Genomic DNA, 16,282 nt, shown 5'->3' with positions numbered 1-16,282 from the left:
TTTTGTTGAAGTTCTTTGTAAGTGTTCTTTTAATTAAAAACAAAAACCGGTGGTAATTAATCATTGTGGAAGGTAGAAAAATGGCCTTACAATAACCATTTCAAATGATGAAAATAATATAAACAATAACTGTTTCAAAACATCATAAAATACCTTGATGCCATCCATTGTGTCCACGTTCAGCAAATCGAAACTCTAAAACCATGTCACTAATGTGAACAAAGAAAATGGTTCTGAGAACAAGGCAGTGATCAATTAACCACGATGCTCCTAATCTGTAAACATACCACACTGGCATAAAGCCGCATCTGGGACTGTGATTGTCACATTCCCTAACTGCTGGGCTAGGTATGAACACTGAACAACCTGACAAGAGGCCTCTGCTTGTTAAAGATAACTAATAGATGCAAATGTTAGTCTGTCTTCTTGGGATTCCAACTTGTGCTTATAGAATTCCAAATTCTGATCTTCTCTTCCTTGTTTAACCAGTCCCCAAAGTTGCTTAAGCGAACTCCAACAAATATATCAAATAAACAAATAGACTATACATAAGAGATTTGTATAAGTTCATCTAATATGTATATACATATATATGTATATGTACGTATGTGCATATACTCACACACACATGCAAATATGTAAAAATAGATACTTGTAGATACCTACAAATACCTTCTAGCTTTACTTCTGTGGTTGACACAATGAACAAATCAATACTAAAGATGGTTCAAATATATAGGGCTTCTTGCAAAATATTAGTAGGGATATTACTTAGTACACATTTTTTAAATAGAAAGGTGTTATGGTTTTGGTTTAGAATACACCCCAAGCCTCATGTGTTGAAAGCATGGCCCCAGTGCAGGAAGGTTCAGAGGTGGGGTATGGTTGGAGCAGATGGGTCACTGGGGGCATTCCTGTGAGTCCTGTAAACCTCTCTTGACCCTTCCTCTTCTCTCTCTCTTTCCAGCCATCAGAGTTCATTGAGAGGCTTTTTTCCACCACACAGAGCAACTGCATTGTTTCTGTCTTGGAACTGGCCAACAATAGATGGAATTTCTGAGGCCATGAACCCAAAAAATCTTGCCTCTACTAAGTTGTTCTTATCAGGTATTTTGGTCGAAGTGATGACAAAAGTCACTAGAACAAGGGCAAATCACTTTCCTCTTTCTCACTTCCAGTATGTCACAAGGTCCCACACGACCTGATTTCTCAGGATCTCTCCCACCTCACCTCCTAACTTTTTTCCCTGATCCAAGACATTCCCAGTTCTATTGACCTCTTCCATGTTTTATAAATATAGCAAATACTCCTGACTCATGTTCTTTACACTTAATGCCTCCGTGTCTCTGAAGGACAGTTTCTCAGATTCCCATTTTCACAGTTCCCTCTCCCTCCCTTCAAATGCCTACTCTCTGGATGGCCACCCACATACAGTAGTAAGTCTATGAGCATTCATTTTCCTTCACTGTATTTATCTTCATTTTAGAGGTTACATATCTATGTATTATTAAAATTTTTGTCTAATGCAATTAGAGTGAAAGCTCCATGAAAATGCAAATATTGTCTATTGTTTGTTTTGTATCAGTATCTATATCAGTATCTGGTACGTAGTAAATATCCAATGATTATTTTGTTTAATAAATCAGAGATAATATGAATCGATATTGTGTGTGAACAAGGACATATATCCTGGCCTTTTGTGTGTGTGGTACTGGGGATGGACTCCAGGGACATTCTACCTCCGAGTTACACCCCCAGCCCTACTTTTTATTTTTATTCTTTATTTTGAAATAGAGTCTCGCTGAGTTGCAAAGGGCCTCACTAAGTAGCTGAGGCTGTCCTTGAACTATGATCCTCCTGTCTTAGCCTCCCAAATGCTAGGATTACAAGCACACACCGCCAAACCCGGCTAAGGACATGTATCTTGAGGTTACAATTTTGCCTATATGACATGGCCTTACACTACCCTATTCTTCAAAATTGATCTGTAAGTATAAAATTACAATAAAATTTTTAATAATCAAATTGAAGAATAAATACATATTAATAAAGTGTTTTGTACCTGGTCCACTTTATTGATGGAATTTCAGTGGTAGTTAAAAGAAACGGTAGCATTTTCTTGGTCCTTGTTCTTTTGCTCACTAAGGCAAGCAATTTACATAAAAGAATGCAAGGGTCTTATTCTCTTTATGTGTGTATTTCTGTTGGGCAATCTTATTATTATGCTTTCATGTTGCATCACACGTGAATTACTCATAAAGGATTACTGAAAAGACACACAAAGACATGTAGATACACAAGTAAACAATCTACAGTTATACTGTGAATGCTAACAATACTAATACTGAAGATAATTCTGAGGTGGGCTCCCTGAAAACAGGACAATATATTATTCCTGCTCTATTCTTATCAGCACAGCTGTGTCCTAGACTTGGTATTTGAGAAATATTTGATGATTATGTTCCTTACATATGAATCTAGCATACTATTTATATCACAGAAAATTCCTTTTTATATTTTTCATTGCTTTTACTTCCTTTTCAGGAACACACATATACTCACACAAACACAAGCACAATATAAAGTTATTCTGTTCTCTAACTAAAAATCACTAGCTTGTGAAGGAGTCCCAAGAGATAAAACGCAATGACTACAAATACAGCAAAGCTCCCAAGGGAAACTTCTGACTCAATTTTCCAAGAGTGATGGAGCAAAAAGAACAGAGGTCTGTCAAGTTCTAGCAAAGAACCATCCTAGCCAGTCATCCCTGGAGAAACAGTTGGAGAATGGGCATTGCTTTTGTGGGTTTTGAAGTCATCCTCCCCCAGTCTACTACTGCTGGCACTGCCCATTTAACTGCACCATGACCTACTTTGAAAGAAGGAATTCAGGGAAGGTGAATGCCAGCTTGAAGTCTCTAAACACAGCATTCATGTGGATCCGATCAAAAAGGAAAGAAATCATTTCAGGTTTGGGGACTGCTGCTGAGCTACTGAGACTAAAGAAATCTAAGAGGACAGTGAATTTAAATAGCAGAAGTTACACTTTTATTCTGTCATCTTCTGCATAAGAATTCATTTCCAGGCTGCTCAAAATATTTCACACCTTATTGCTCCTTATGATGTTTTACAGTCAGATTGTATATATTGAGGGCTCTACCTAGATACTTGCAGAAGACCTCCATTTACTTCCGGTTTCAAAGTATAACCATTTTGATAGAATACAATGACACGCTAATTTGCTGCCAAAACATCAAGAAAATTGTGGACTCTACTAAACAATAAAAATGACATAAGAATATTCACCAAATTAAATATCGAATTAAATTAGTATTTTTCTGTGCCAATAACAAAGGATATGTACTTTTCTTTTTCTATAATTTAAAGATGAATGTTTAATATATACAACACACATTTTAAGGTTTATTTATAAGCATTTAAACTTATATTTTAAGAAATTACTTGGAAATGGCAGGTGGGGAACACGCTAGGGTGGGGCTGCACGCTGTCTCTCAGAAGCTAGAGAGCACTACTGCGAGGCTGTAGTAACAATGACAGCAGGACAGTTGATGTCTGCATCTGGAAAGCCCCAGTTTGAAGAAAAATCAGAGACATTGACTAACCTGGAAACAAAGACATCTTTGAAACTTTGCTTTTTTTTTTTTTGCAGAATTTTGCTTTTTTAATCCACAGTATTTTTTTAAAAGTATCATCAAGTAGAATTCATTTCTTCATCTTATTCTTCCCATTAGGAAAAGCATAAATTCAAGGATTTTAAGTTTCCCTTTAGTTTTGCATGAACTCTGTAGAAAACGGAGCCTATAAAGGGTTAGAGAATAACCAGAAGAGACTAAAGACAGATAAACTTGTTTTTTTTTTTTTTTCTTCTCCCTCCCCTTTCAAAGAAATGGATTTACAACTCAATCCTGTAACAGCTGCTGTCCAGCTTTGGCCACCAAGAGAGAAATAAATTAAATTAAACCACCATTGCCAGACTCCAAGCCCAGGTGAAGTAAAGGTGTTGAGTGGTGGCATTGAGAAACTGCCTGAAAGGGACGAGGTTGCAGTTAAAACAGCGTCTATTTAAAGATGGAAAGGGGCCCAGGTCCCTTTCTGGATTAAAATAGAAGCACTATCCAGGCATGGTGGCTCACACTTGTAATCCCCGCACTTGGGAGTTTGAGACAGGAGGATCGCGCAGGTTCGAAGCCAGCCTCAGCTATTTAGTGAGGCTCTCAGCAACTTAGTGAGACCCTGTTTCCAAATAAAATATAAAATAGGTCTGAGAGTGTAGCCTGGAGGTAGAAATCCTCTGGTTTCCACACCCAGTACCACCCAAAAATTAAAAAATTAAAAAATTATAAATAGAAGCACGAGGCACACCTCTTTTAGATGCAGCTCAAATTTTGTGGAATTGTATTTTGTAGAGGGACTACTGTATCTCCTGTATCATCTGAGAAGAATTTTTTTTTTTCTGCCTGTCATTTTCTGCCCTACCCTAATACTTTACGTTTCTTTGCTTTTGAAGACCTGCCTCCATCATGAGCTATATCTTGTTCTGTCTGATTGTCTTTGTTCTCTACCTGCAGCTCTTTGCATAAGTCTAGTTTAAAAACTGTGCCAGTTGTGTTTCTTAACCCCCCATTTTGCATTGTTCTGGGGAGGTAGTTATTCATTATTTGGAACCATCTTTCCCCCTTCCATTTGCTTTCTCATTTGAGATCCTCTGACCTTCAGTTTTATTTGGGAGGGGGGAGGGTGATGATTTCAAATTTCCTGTTTTCCCTGTTGTGTTTTCTTTTCTTTCTGTTGTTTCCCTTATCCCATTTTCTTGTCTGTTCTGCCACTGTGTGGGCAGCAGGGCAGATCTCCCAAAAGAACTCCAGCATGCCCGGAGAGTCTGGAAAACGATTCAAATCCAGCAAGTATGACCCGGTCTCAGCAGCCACCATCTTGTTAGTGGGAACTACAACACCCTTTGCCTTTACGTGCCCAGGACTGAGCCTGTATGCGTCACCTGCAATGTCCATCTACAAAGTGATTATGTTTCTCTTTGTGCTGGCCAATTTCAGCATGGCCACTTTCATGAACCCAGGAATTTTCCCTTGAGCTGAGAAAGATGAGGACAAAGAAGATGGTTTCCAAGCTGCCCTTCACAAAATAGTAGAGAGCAGGGGCATCCAGGTGTGCATGAAATGGTGTGCCACCTGCTGCTTAGACTGTCCTCCCCGATGTGCCCACTGCAGTGTCTGTGATAGCTGTGTGGAGGAATTTGATCATCACTGCCCCTGGGTAAACAACCGTATTGGTGGCTGGAACTACCGTTATTTCTTCCTCTTTTCCCTGACAGCCTACACTATGAGTATGTTTGGCTTTAGCCTCCTTTGTGTCTTTTATCACATAGAGGAACTCTCAGAGGTCCGCACAGCTGTCACAATGGCAGTGATGTGTGTGGCTGACTTATTCTTCATCCCTGTGGCTAAAGGACCCACAACCAATGAACAAGTTATGGGTAAATTCTGAGGAGGTGTGAACCCTTCTCCAATGGCTGCTGTACCAATGTTAGCCGTGTACCTCTGCAGCTCTCCAGCACCCGGGTATTTGGGATACCAAAGAAAAAAAAGACAAACATAATCAGACCTTCTTTCCTTCGACCAGATGTGTCAGTTGAGCAGAAAACTGTAAAGATAAGGGATAATGGCATCCAGGGAGAGCTGATGAGAACTAAGTCTCAGGAAAGCCTAGAGATAACAGAAAGCCAGTCGGCTAATGGAGAACCACCGCTGCCTCCTAAGCTGAACCTGAGCCATTACACAGGACTGTGAACATCCCTCATCCTGGCTGCTAATGAAGATGGCAGCTTCTTGGGCAAGGACAGCCCGCCCCCATACCTACCATGAACAAGTACTAGCCGGGCTACAATAGCAGCAGTATATCAGCTGCCATGCCTCATTCCTCCAGCACCAAGTTAAGTCATGGGGACAGCTTGAAGGAACCAACCTCAATTGCAGAAAGCAGCTGCCATCCCAGCTACCACCCATTTTGATCTGCTATCCAGTGGCTCCCGCTTCTCCAGCCTTAAGTCTGCCCAGGGCACAGGCTTTGAGCTGGCCAGCTGCAGTCCATTTATTCAGAAGGAACCATCTCCACCTCCTATCAGAGCCTGGCCAACCAGACAAACAACTTATGTAACGCTTGTCTTATGACAGCCTAACTCACTCCCTCCTGTAGGTTATACCTCTTCCTTCTAGTCAGCTCAACTGGCCCAGCAGTGGGAAGCCAAAAGGCACTCATGTTTTATACCAACCGACCCAACACATTTAAAATCCTCATCAGTATGTTATGACAATATGTCTGTCCCATCACATTGTGGCTTCCTTCTAGAAATGGCAGAATCTGCTGCACCATTCGCCCGCACTCCCAGGCTGTGAAAAACAATCAGGCCTGGGGATTCAGGCATTCAATCAACACCAGACTCAGGCTATACCCCTCACACTAGTTCCTTCTCAAATGATTGCAAGACTCCACTGGCACATCCAGCTGTTCCACATTTTGGCAAATCAGATGGACTATAGAGCTGGGAATTAGGGTACCCGTAACCAGGTCCATACCTGGCCCAATCTGTGTCTTACAGCAGCCAAAAAACTCACCTGATGTCTCTGAGACAGAGGAAGTAGCCTTGCAGCCATTACTGACAGCCAAAGATGAAGTACATCTCAAGACCACCTACTGCAAATCCAATGGGCAGCCCAAAAGTATAGGCTCAGCTTCCCCTGGGCCAGGCCAGCCTCCTCTCAGTAGCCCCACAAGGGGAAGAGTCAGGAAGTTGTCAAGAGTGGGTGGTACCACCTATGAGATTTTTGTGTGAGCCTTTGGTGCCTCCCCTCCCCCCACACCTCGGTACCTACACCAATGGGCCCTTCGTGGCCACATTTCTTCTCTCAAGGGGCTCTAATCTCTTGCATGGACATTTTTTAAACAACCAATTACAAAAGGATGAGGAGTGTTTTATAAAATGCAATGGGATTGGGGAGTTGGGGACCTGAGATTAGGGTAGCATTCCCCCTGTTACCTTTTTTTTTTTTTTGTGATACTGGGGGTGGAACCCAGAGGCTTTCTACCTCCAGGCTATACTACCAAACCTGTTTTATATTTTATTTGGAAAGAGGGTCTCACTAAGTTGCTGAGAGCCTCACTAAGTAGCTGAGGTTGGCTTCAAACATGCGTGATCCTCCTGTCTCAGCCTCCCAAGTGTGGGGATTACAAGCGTGCGCCACCACGCCCGGCTCCCCCTGTTATCTTTTAAGACCTTTCCTTTTTTAATCCCTGGAAGTGGACATTTGTGCAATTGCTTGCCCTGGAAGGGAACCAGATCAATTTTAAACCAGAAATATATTTTATTATCGTAAAAAAAGAAATTACTTTTGGACTTCCGGGAAGATGGCGACCGAGAAAAGCGGGGCTTAAGAGTCCCGCTAACAACCAATCTCCATTACCACAAAAAGAGCGCCTTTCATAGCCAGAAAACACCATCACCAGAAAAACAAAAAAACCACCAGGCTCCAGAGAGAAAGCGGACTGAGAACAGAGCTCAGGGCCACGGAGGAGACACACACGCCCGAGGACGCGGCAGCAGCGCCATACTGCCGGCGGCAGCGGCGAACTCAGCGGATGGCTACAGCAAGCCGAGGTGAGCCGATGCGGAACAGCCAGGCGGGATCTTTCGGCGCAGACAGCATTTAAAGCTCCCAGTGGCTGAGCTCAGCACACGCTGCAGGGATTCAGAGTGGAAATCAAAACCAGAGAAGAAAAAATACGCCAGCCTCATGGCCGAGGGCGTGGCAGAGGCGCCATATTGTCACCGGCGGCGGCAGCAGCAGTGAATTCACCGAGTCCAGTACAGCTACATCTACGTACTCAAGAACAGTGAGTCAAATTGCGGGCCACAGAGGAGAAATCCCAGTATTGTGCCTCCTGGGACTTGACCCAGTGAGGGAGTGGTGGTGGCAGAGATATCACACCATAGGAGAGCGTGCAACCTGGCACCCCCCATAGTTTAAAGCAGCCTCTATCGAGTCCCTGGGTCGGAGACTCTGTGATACAACCCAGTAAAGGAGTAGTAGGGTCTGAGATAATACAGACTCGAGATCCAGAGCACCTTAAGTGAAGCCATAGTGACCCAAGGGAAGAACCCAGAGAAGGCACAAACCTCCGAAATCATGGGAAAGAGGAATAACACTGAAGTAATGAATGTGCACAACCCCACAACATCAGAACCTGATAAAACAGAAAATCAGAGATTTCTAGAAGATCAAATCAGGAAAATAACTGTAGAAATAATAGAGGTGCTTCGAAAAGAACTCAGAGAGAGCCAAAAAGAGATAAAGGATGCAATTAATGAAGTAAAGGCCTCAATTCAAAGCACAAACAACCGATTAGACCACATGGAGAACAGAATCTCGCTCTTAGAAGATGAGCAATCCAAAAATGAATGCATAGTTTCTAATCTAGAAAAAGATATCCAACAGCAGGAATCTGACATTGAAGAAATATGGGCCCATCTTAAGAGAGCTAACCTAAGAATAATTGGAATAGAGGAGGGAAAAGAAAGTGATACCAAAGGGATCAACAATCTCTTCAAGGAAGTAATAGCAGAAAATTTTCCAAATATAGAGCAAGAGGTTGATACACAGATCCAGGAAACGTATAGAACTCCCTTTAGACAGGATCCGAGAAGAGGATCTCCACGCCATATAATTGTCAAAATGACCAATGTGGAAGCCAAGCAGAGAATCTTAAAGGCAACAAAAACAAAGGGCCAAGTGACACTCAGAGGCAAACCAATTAGAATCACTCCAGACTTCCCAAACCAAGTCATGAGAGCCAGAAGGGCTTGGAGTAACATATTCCAAACTCTGAAAGAAAACACCTTCCAGCCAAAAATTTCCTATCCAGCAAAACTTTCTATCAAATTAGATGGAGAAATAAGAAGCTTCCATGACAAACAGAAACTGAAGGAATTTATGTCTTCAAAACCAGCGCTAGAGAAAATACTCAGAGATTAACTACAAAGAAGAAATAGGTAACACTCACCAGAACCAGAGAAACAAGAGTTTCCATCCAACAGACAAGTAAGATTGGTTATCTGTGGAGATTCATTATTTATGTTAGTCTTTTACCTATCTCTAAATTGTATTGTTTGCCTTTATTGTTGTTAATTTTTAGGATTTCTAGTTGGAATATTAATATACCTTCAGATATAGCATTTGGAAATATTTTATCCAATTCTATTAGTAACTTTTAACCCTGTTTACATTGTCTTTGTATATACAATATTTTCTTTTTTTTTTTTAGGGAGTTTGTATATTCTTCTGTTGCCTGTGCCATTGAAATCATATCCAAGAAATCACTGCCAATTTCAATGTTGTGAGGTTTTATGACCCAGATTTTCTCCTAAAAGTTTATAGTCTTAAGATTTATATTTAGGTCTTTTACCTAGTTTGAGTTAATACTTGTATGTGGGATTAGGTAAGTGTCCAATTTTATTCTTTTCCATGTAATTATTATTTTTCAACAATATTTAGTTAAAAGATTATTATTTCCACCACCAAATCTTCGTGGAAACCTTGTCAAAAATAACTTGACAATATAGGGAAGAAGTTAGCTCTAGGCTTGTATTTAACTCCAATGGTCTATATATGTGCCTTTAGAACAGTACCACACTGTTTCAATTATTGTAGCTTTATATGGTTTGAAATCAGAAAATATACATCTTCTAGCTTTGTTTTTGCTTCGAGATTGTTTTGGGTATTTAGAGTCCATATTCCATATCAGGATAGATTTTTTCCTGAAAAATAAATATATGATAGTTTCACCTAAAAAAAAGAAAAAAATATTCTCTGGTAAGAAAGAAAGCAAAAAGAAATATTGAAATGTTATCTTTAAGACATCAAAAGCTTGGTATCAGACAAATGAAACTGTTATGTGAGATTATCATTTTTAATTTTGGATAAATTGCTATAATACTAGATGTCAACCACTAAGCCAAGCATGGGAGGGAGGGATGGGGAGAGAATGGGGTGGGGATCGGGTGGGGGCTGACTGGGCGATGTGTGCATGTATGTCTACAAAAGTTTGTATCCCACTATGATGTATGAATACAGTGCACCAATAAAATAAAATTAAAAAAAAATTAAAAAAAAAAAGAAATTACTTAAATACTTCCAATAAAATTTTTATTTAAAATATTAATAATAAATTTGTTTCATTTATCAGTATAATCTCATATTATTTGAGTTACTTTTTGTAACTTTTTGCACCATTTTCAATTTATCTCTTTTTGATTACCATACACACATTCTTTTCTGTTAATAAAGTATATGAATGTAAGTTAAGAGCAAGATAAACAAGGTTACAATGTTTCTCTAATTGTAACAATTTTCTCACATCTTGAATTATATTCCATTTTAAGAGCAGTTAAATTCTGATTTATATACTCTCTTCAGTGATTTTAATATAAAATACAATTTTAAGTAGCTATCCAAACAATTGATATTTCTTTAATATGAATCAATACATTTTAAAAACATAATAGTACTATAAAATTAATGAAAGTATGAGCAAACAAATCTCAGTTTTTTTTTCACAAAATCTATCAGTATTTTTAATGACATTTCCATACTAAAATTGAGGAAAGTAGATGCTAACCAACGCATCTAACATGTGGTTGATGACCATCAATGACCACCTAAATCTTTGTATTTATAATTTAATTTATTTTAAAAATTTAATATTGAAATACTATTAATTTAATTTAAATACTATATTTAAAATTAAATTCTGAAATACTAAAATTCAGTGACAAATTAATCAGGATGTGGATTTCACACACTTCCTGCTCTCTCAAAAAATAACTGAAGGAGGAAACAATTCAAATAATGCTTTTGCTGTATATAAAGGCATTGCTACAAGTTTGTCTAGCATGTACAGGGAGGAAGAGGGCAGCACATGGAATATGGGGGAAAGTATAACAAGAGCTGTGTGCGTCTGTTTGTATCACATTCAGCTTTACTATGATGTATAATTACAAAGCTCTAAGAAAAATGGAAAAATTTAAAAAGTGACTGATAATCCTGAAAGGTACCACATTCGGGCAAAATCTATGTGAAGTTGAGTTTATATCTATAAGGATGAAATACGTCCAAGATGATTCACAAGTGATGAAAAGACACTTAGTGTTGGAACATTTTGCTGCTATTCAGCGGATCATTTTGGACTGAAGTCACATTGCCTCAGGTAAACAAGACATGTATTTTCAAATATGGCACCTTACTGCAGTGATGGCTTCCTAGCATTTCATTTATTAACTTGGCCCTTTATCATCAATTCCCATTTCTCAAGCTAGGATATAGGTCCCAGGGGACAGGAGACACAAAACACTCATCTCTGTAATGGTTCCCTCTCACAGTGAGAGAAAATGGACTGAATATACTCCACAAAACACTTTAAGGCAAGTTTGTTAAAGTGAGGTAAGGTTGATGGATGAAGTACCTGGGTAAGAGACTGCTTTAAAGAAAAAAAATGTATTTAAAAGAAGAAGAGCTAACCTGTGCTTAGAGTCAAGATGATAAAGTAGCATCATTTTGCGTTTTCACCCAATATCTACCCAGTATCTACCCTTGGCTGGCTGGTAAAAACAATAACAAAAGACACACAATAACAACAATAACACCACACACACACACACACACACACACAAAATAAAATAAACTGAGAAGCCCTTAGAGAGAACAAGAGTTGATATTAAGTCTTGTCACCTGTTAAAGAAAATATAAATTTTGTTCGTTTTCTCAATTTTCATGAGAAAACTATATCTATACTTTTTTAATTTTTTTATTGGTGCACCATAGTTGTATGTCTTAATGGAGTACAAGAAGCTAGAGACATACATGCACACATCACCCACTTGGCCCTTATCTAATTCCCACCTTATTTCCTCCCGCTCTCTCCTTCTCACGTTTGGCTTAGTGATTGACTTTGATAGGTTTGTGAATGTACATCATGTCCATTATGGAATTTCCCTGTTCCTCTCTCCCATCTCCCTCAGATAGGTTGCCTATTTGCTCATCAGTGCTTTCTCCTTCTTCTTCTTGATCTAGAGTATTTCTAGAAGCCGTTGGAAACTAAATTACAGATTTTAGAAGGATGGTACTGAAAGAAACCCAATAGAAGGAAGAGTGAAACTTTACAGTGAGCAGTGAATAATACTCTCACTGTCTCTATCCAGAGTCCTAAGGTAAGTACAATATATCCTGCAGAAAACACACCTTTCCATTGTTGACTTTCAATTTAAGAGTCCATAGATAATGCATGTTCCTGGTCATGATGGAGTAACAGGAACTAGACTTACCATTTTCCTTTTTCTTTTATTATTATTTTTAAATTTTTATTTTTATGTAACTGAGGATGAGAGCCAGGGGAATTCTACCTCCGAGGGACACATCAAGACCTATTTTTTTATTCTTTATTTTGAAACAAGGTCTCACTGAGTTGCAAAGGGCCTCACTAAGTAGCTGAGGCTGGCCACAAACTGCAATTCTCCTGTCTCAGTGACCCAAATACTGGGATTACGATACACTTTTCTTTTAAGCAAATAAAATTTTGCCAATATATAAAGGTATTCCTACTGGTTTTGCTAGCATGTACAGGCAGGGAAGGTGAACAAAATATAAACTAAAAAAAAATCTAAGGATAAAAATGTGACTTTCTGTTTCATCAGTACAGGACAATAGTCCCTGAAAGTAAAGAGACAATAAAAGTGAACCCTACAATTGCATCAGCTTATGACATGGAGTTCCCAGTACAGCACAGAATGATGAAATCAAATAGAACCCACCATCTGCCCTAAGTCCAGAAGACTAGAGTTTGTGGAGGCACAGAGAGCTTGAGTTCACAGTGCAGAATCCCTGAGAAAAGAAAACTCCAGATGGAAAAGAGACCTGCAGTGGTTGCCCTGCAAGTCTTGGGTACTTAATTTATTGAATTCTATTAATAATTACCACATCTAAGGTAAGAAAAGCACTAACAGAAAGGAACAGGAGGAACAATTCCCAGAAATCACCCAAGTCCTGAAACAGTTTTCATTAGCTAAAGTGGAGAAACATTCAAGAGAAATGAAAATATATGCCCATGAAAGCTGATTGTTGGTGCTGAATCCCTGTAATCCCAGTACTTGGGAGGCTGAGACAGGAGTATATCAGGTCCAAGATTTGCCTCAACAACTTAGCAAGGCCCTTAGCAACTTCATAAGAACCTGTTTCCAAATAAAAAAGTAAAATAGTGCCGGATGTAGCTCGGAGGTAGAATGTCCCCTGGGTTCAATCCTTTCCAAAATACATACATACATACATACATACATACATACATACATACATACATTCCAAATAGATTTCCATCTTTATATTTATTTATTTATTTTTTATTTTGTGACAGGGTATCGCTTGTTACAAAGAACCTCACTAAGTAGCTGAGGTTGGCCACAAACCACAGCAATCCTCCTGTCTCAGTCTCCCAAATGCTGGGATTACAAGCATGTGCCACCACACCCAGATATGCGTCCTTTTTTCTAATTGCCACAAATGAAATAACCCAATGTTTATCCATGAGTGCATGGATGAACCAACACTGTGATATGTCCAGATAACAAACTCATATCCAGCCATAAAATTGAGCATACTATTAGTTCAAATTACACCATAAATGAAAGTTTAAGTATTGAATTTAAATGAAAGAAGGCAGACATAAAATAGTACAGGCCATATGATTTCATATAAATGAACCCCCAGCAAAGGCAGACTAATCCCTAGTGTTAGAAAGGAGTCATTAGTTGTGAGAGGGATAGGTTTTGAAGAAGGAAAGAATTGCAAAAGTCATTAGGATACTTAGAGGTGTTACTATTTTATATTATTCTGATTTGCTGTTGTGCTCAGGTTGTAAATACACATTAATATTCTCTAATGATAATGCTTAAAATATAGAGTATTATAATATTTAGGAACTATTTTATAGCTTTATTAGTCATATATAAAATTGTATCTTTAAAAAGCTATAAAATGCATGCAGTAAAGAAAGGCTACATTTTACTTTATACTTACATGTAATTTTTAATGGAAAGATTAAATTTATTTTGCTAGCAAAGTAGTTGGTTTCAAATTGGTCATATGTATTTGTCGATTTCCATTCACAAATGTCTCACAATTCATCGTCCTTTTATGAGGTTCCAGAAGCAATCAGTATAGCAGGCACCATTACCCACAAAATAGAAAACATAACATTTAACCTGCTTGTAATGAGATTTCACAAGCACATTTAATTCACAAACATGAACTTCAGAAGAAAAGAATATTGCTTTCTAATGGTTTTGTAAAAAATTTTTTTTCTAAATATCTGTCACATTTTTGTTTTTTAATAAGATTCTTTATAAAATTAAAAAATAGAACTGCTGATTTGTTTTCCACTTAGAAAATGTACCAGAAATTTCTCTATTAATAGTGTTTCAAATTTGCATAATAATGTTTTCTAACCTGCACATTTTTTCTGCTGACTGCAGCAAACATGATTCTAAGTTAAACAATTATTTTTTTCTGACTAATAGCCATCCTTCTCACAAACTGCAGCAGTTTTATAAATCATAAGTAAATAAGGGTGCAAATATGATTTTAGTTGAATTTAGTTTTTCTCACAGAAGTTTATTTAAGGAAATAATTGTATTAGTTCATATTATTATCAATATTATGAGTTCTAGTTATAGTGAGAATTGGCAGGGTAAAACTACTAGAATAGGTTTCTGAATTGACTCAAGGAATTTTGAAAAACTGTAGATTAATTTAAGTGTTCATGTTTTAAAGTAATTCAGGCGAAACAAGTAAAAAGTACAAAATTATCATTATTTTCTTTACTGATTTAATTAGATCAGTTGCGCTTAGCAGAAGAAAAGTCTTTACTCTGTTATTTCACATTTTGAACAAATTAAAGTACTATTTTCAAATCAGCAAAGTAAAAACATCAAACAATTAGGTTTTCCATAAAATAATTGCCAAAAGGAAAGAAATAATGAGTAGCAGTGTGGCTAACTTGTGAGTATTTAAGTTGTTTTTGAATCTGTGGTATGAGTTACTTCATGCAAAGCCCATAGTTTAAGCTTCATGGCAACTTTATTTTCTGGGATTTGATATATGTCATATATGTGTCCACATTTTATTTTTTCTTATTTAAATTTTACTCATATAATTAATTTAGAAAGGCATCTCTCAAATGAAACTAGAGCCAAAAGAAGGTGTTAGAATATACATACATCTGTGCTACTTTTTAAGGTTCTTTCCTTTCCCATGGACCGCATCAGATTCTCTTGCTGCACTTTTCTGCATTCTACAGCTCCATCTTGTGTCAAGTAGTTATTTAAAATCATTTTCTTTTTGCTTTAAGGTGGGTGATTATATTTCTGCTCTTTGAGGACATGAATGACGACAAGATGAGCTAGATGTAAATGCTTAGACAAATACTCTGAACAAGTGTTAATAGCCAGATGGGAGGTGCGGCGAACGTGCAGTCCATTCGCAGCGCTTCCCGTACAGCTCCCTGGCAAGTGTCTTTTCACTGCAGCACTCGCTTAACCTTGGCGTCTGTCTCCTTTGCTCCAAGTTACTGTGTGATAAGGGCCATCAGCAGAGCATTACACTGGCCAGCTGCTTTGGCCTGCAGCTGTAGACGACGCTAATTCTCTCCATTTTTACTAATTCTTTAAAAACAAAATTGTCCTAAATAGTAGATTTTTTTATAATCAGAGTATCCACCTTTCAGTGTTTTTATATATACATGTAATATATATAGTATCTGTAATATGCATGTCTGTATATATTCATACATACATAGGTATATTAAGTTAAAATAAAAAATTAAAACCTGTACAATTTAGGACAAAAATCCTGACAGTCCTTGAGATGAGACCACTATAAAGAAAAGCTGAAGGCACAAATATACTATGTCAATGGTGCATGAAGATGACTTACATATCTGACCTCAATCCCACATCTTAAGCAGCCTGCCTGTGAAAGCAAAAGAAATTGCTATTGGCAATTCATATTTTTCTTTAATATTTAAATTTTAATTGCAAATAATTGCAATTAGGTTTCTTAGAAAGTCATTAAATAACAATTATATAGACTAAGAAGAATGATATAACCATATTTTAGCAGATAAAATGTGAACAAAGTGGCCACGATCTA

General features: G+C 37.9%; 1 pseudogene across 1 annotated transcript; it reads left to right on the top strand.

Moving 5' to 3' along the window:
- Positions 1 to 4,886: 4,886 nt before the first annotated feature.
- LOC308264298 (palmitoyltransferase ZDHHC5-like) lies at positions 4,887 to 6,867 on the top strand (annotated as a pseudogene). Its single transcript has one exon. The product of its transcript is annotated as a palmitoyltransferase ZDHHC5-like (transcript).
- Positions 6,868 to 16,282: the final 9,415 nt, after the last annotated feature.

Source organism: Muscardinus avellanarius (assembly GCF_963383645.1).
Source record: "Muscardinus avellanarius genome assembly, chromosome: 6".
Lineage (NCBI taxonomy): Eukaryota > Metazoa > Chordata > Mammalia > Rodentia > Gliridae > Muscardinus > Muscardinus avellanarius.
Note: the sequence above shows the minus strand (reverse complement) of the source record. Positions and strands in the feature narration are given on the sequence as shown.